Below are 3,562 nucleotides of genomic sequence, written 5' to 3'. Positions count from 1 at the left end.
ACAGGAGACAGTGCGACCACAGATACAGATTTCAATGCAGAAATAGTACAAAAACCCAAGTTGTCCAGGACTGAGATGAGTCTTCACAGGTCTTTGTCCCAATCTGGATCACCTTAAATGCCATCAGCTTCCCTTGCAGCCCAGAAAGAGAAAGAATTGCAACTTCCTGCAGGAGTTGAAGAGCCCATAACCAGGGACAGAAAACCCCAGAAGAGGTAAATCACAGTTGGAGACATTGATCTCTGCCTGCTTGACATACCTCACTGCTAAGTGACATCTCCTTGTCCCTCCAGGTTAAACTCAACTGCTGCTACCCAGGAAGAAAGCCTTTGTGGGAGAAAGAGGGTCCTGGGAGGGGAGATGCCTGAGGTTTCAGAATTACAGGGGCAGTGGAGATGTCCTGGGGGTTTCACTGTGTGGGTCTGAACTGCACAGGGATGTCACCACTTTCCCTGGTTTTCTGTCCCGACCTTGAGCAAGGCAGGAAACTAGGAGTTTGAGACAACCCTAGACTCTGGTCAGGAGACATTCTGTTTGTTTTGCTGTGACAGATGCTTCAGTGGAGGACATGCTAACTGGGGATGGTGTGGAGCTGGACAGTTAGGTAAGGTCCCTGTCGACATCCATAGTGCTAAACCTTAGGGCCCAGTTTAGTCCAAGGGCCTTCTTTCATCTGTCTCCCTCACCTCTCTGCAATATCCACAGCTGACCACTCTGTCCATTCTGCCAGCAACTGCCTCCTGTGTGCTATGGACTCACTCCTTCCTGGTATCTTAGCATCTGTCTTGATTTCTTCTGAGGGGGAAGCCTGGGTGCAGAAACTCACAGTGACATCTAAGGGACCAGCAACTGCCATCAGGGAACACAGTAAAGCAAAAGGAACTAGGGCAGCTATATGAGCTTTTGTGTTTCAGTTTGTGTATTGGTGTTTTGCCTGCATGTATGTCTCTGCATTACAAGCATGTTGATGCTCCTAGAGGCCAAAAGAGCATGTGAGGTATCCTAAAAGTAGGGTTATATTTGATTGTAGGCTGCCATGTGGGTTCAGGAGGCCAAGCTGGGTCCTCTGCAAGAGCAGCCAGTGATCTTAATCATGGAGCCATCTCTCCAACTCTTGGAAACCATTTTCAGGAAGATGAACTGTGTAGCTGAAGACAACACAGCTAGGCTTAGAATGTTAGGTTAAGCCAGAACTATAAGAAGGAAGCCCAGGAAGATCCCTTCAGAGAGGCAGTAATCAAAACAGGTCATTCCATCCATGCTATGAAAACTTAAACACAGGAGATTTCCAGGGGAACATGGAGATGCTATCTGTACCTCACTGCTTCCCTGCTACAGAGACCACCTGAGGAAGATCCCCAGGGAGAGACATATGCTCAGGTGAAACCCTCCAGGCTTAGGAGGGCAGGAGCTCTCTCACCTCCTGTCATGCCAAAGGAACAGCTGAACACATAATATGATCAAGCAGAAGAGGGTCGAGAAGTGGACAGTCAGGTGGGACCTATCCTCCACAGACCTGCAGGTTCCCCAAGCCAAGCATATATCTTCCTGTCACCCTTTCCCTCTCCAGGTTGCCGAATTCGAGGTGCCCCAGGATGTGACCTATGCCAAGCTGTGCAGTAGGACACTGAGACAGGGGACAGCTGCACCTCCTCTCTCTCAGACAGAGGAAGCCCCAGAAGAGCCAACTGTATATGCTGCTCTAGCGACTGGTTTTCCGGGGACTGTTCCAAAGTACAAGGAGCAATGACCCTCTGCCTGCCAGGATGACTAACAGAGACCTCCAAGGGACTCTGGGAACTTTTGGAAACCTGACAGCACTTTAAGTAACATCACAATTTGGAAATAAAGCCAGAGATTTCTCAATAATCAAGTGAAATGAGAAATGAAATAGAAGGGAAGGTTTTACATTGAGTGCTAACTTTAACGATATTTCTCAACAAATGAGAAAATTTACAGGCACAATTGCACAGTCCCATAATTCCAACAAATTGGAGGCTGGGGCAGGGGAATTGCCTTTGTTTTGTGGTGATAGTGGGGTATGTAGTGTATTTCATGATAGACTGGGTACAGAGTGAGACATGTTTCAAATAACATTAGCTACCAAAGGCCAGAATGGAGGTGTGCACCTGAAATTCTAGCACTTTGTAGGAATGGAGAGGAGAGTAAAGAAGTCAAGGCCATCTTTAGCTACATAGCCTAGGAGTAAGAGGCTAGCCTGGAACACACTAGACCCTGTAAAATTAGATAAATAAGTCAGGCTTGGTAGTGCATGCCTTCAATCTAAGCACTAAGAAAGTAGAGACAGCCAGATATGAGAAAATCTCTGTGAGTTCAAGACCAGATAGTCTACAGAGTAACCTCCAATACACACAGGTTCATATACAGAAATCTTGTCTTGAAATATATGAATAAAATAAGGCCAATAGGATGGCTTAGCAGTAAAGGCACTTGCGACCAGGACTAATATCCTAAGTTCAACAGCAGGAACAGTAGAAGGAGAGAAAGGATTCCAAGAACACTCTCTGACTTCTACCCAAGACCTTTATGTCCTTCCCACACCCAATAAGGAAGTAGAACAATTAAACAATAAACAAATAACCACAAAGGAAAACTTGGTATGGTGGTATAAACTTCTTTTCAAAGCTGAGATAGCTTTAAACTTACTGTCCCCCTGCCTCAGCTACTGGTCTGTACAACACTATATTCACTTTATTTTTTGTTTATTTTTGTCTATGATTGTGTGCCTGTGTGAGTACACGTCATGTGTATACACGTGTTCACAGGGGACAGAGAGAACACAGGAACTGAGAATAGATGTTTGAGCTGTAACCTGGGGGTGCTGAGAACTAAACTCCAGTCCTCAGCAAGAAAGTTGTATGCTCTTAACCACAGAGCCATATCCACACCCTTGTTACATTTCTTTACAAAGTAGTAACAGAATCCAATTGCCCTTCTGGTCTGCAACTCCACGTCCACCCAGGCAGATTCATGTGCCTGCTCCCGAACCCAACAGCCCTATTTGTCTCCCCAGGAGATCTACCCTATCCAGGGACACAGTTGAGGCCACCCACACAATACACATGTCATCTTGGACCCCCACAGTGCTGAGCAGACTTGGTATCTGTTCTGCTCTGCTGGAGCCCCTAATGGGCTTTGGGTCTGCAACTATACAGGCACCCTGGGTTCATCAGTGTGCCCATTCCCTCACACCTTAGCCCTGCCTGTCTCCCAGAAGATCTGCTATAACCACAGACACAGGAGGCCTGCCCTAACCAGGGAGAGAGGAGGCTCGGTCTAACCAGAGACAGCACTGTCTGACTCCCAGGAGGCTGGCTGTAACCTGGGGCACACAGCTCCACCTTTCTCCAAAGGAGATCAACTCCAATATGAGACACCCAAGCTAGTTATCATCAGAGTCAACTAGATGGCAAAAGGCAAGTGTGAGATCCTAATCAACCAAACCCAATGCAAATTTGGCAACATGACAGAAGCCAGCTTTCCTACCACAGCAGGCCCTGGATGAATGAAGAGCAAGATTCTGACCTTGAATCTCATCTCA

The 3,562-nt window shown here is 46.9% G+C and overlaps 1 long non-coding RNA gene across 1 annotated transcript; it reads left to right on the top strand.

The window, feature by feature from the left end:
- Window positions 1–136: 136 nt before the first annotated feature.
- Window positions 137–1,815, top strand: LOC114635382. Its single transcript, XR_003713459.1, has 3 exons — window positions 137–215; window positions 552–604; window positions 1,571–1,815. It is a non-coding gene; the product is annotated as an uncharacterized LOC114635382 (long non-coding RNA).
- Window positions 1,816–3,562: the final 1,747 nt, after the last annotated feature.

Source organism: Grammomys surdaster, unplaced genomic scaffold, assembly GCF_004785775.1.
Source record: "Grammomys surdaster isolate TR1022 unplaced genomic scaffold, NIH_TR_1.0 101884, whole genome shotgun sequence".
NCBI classification, from domain to species: domain Eukaryota; kingdom Metazoa; phylum Chordata; class Mammalia; order Rodentia; family Muridae; genus Grammomys; species Grammomys surdaster.
The sequence above is the reverse complement of the archived record's forward strand: the minus strand, read 5'-3'. Positions and strand labels throughout refer to the sequence as shown.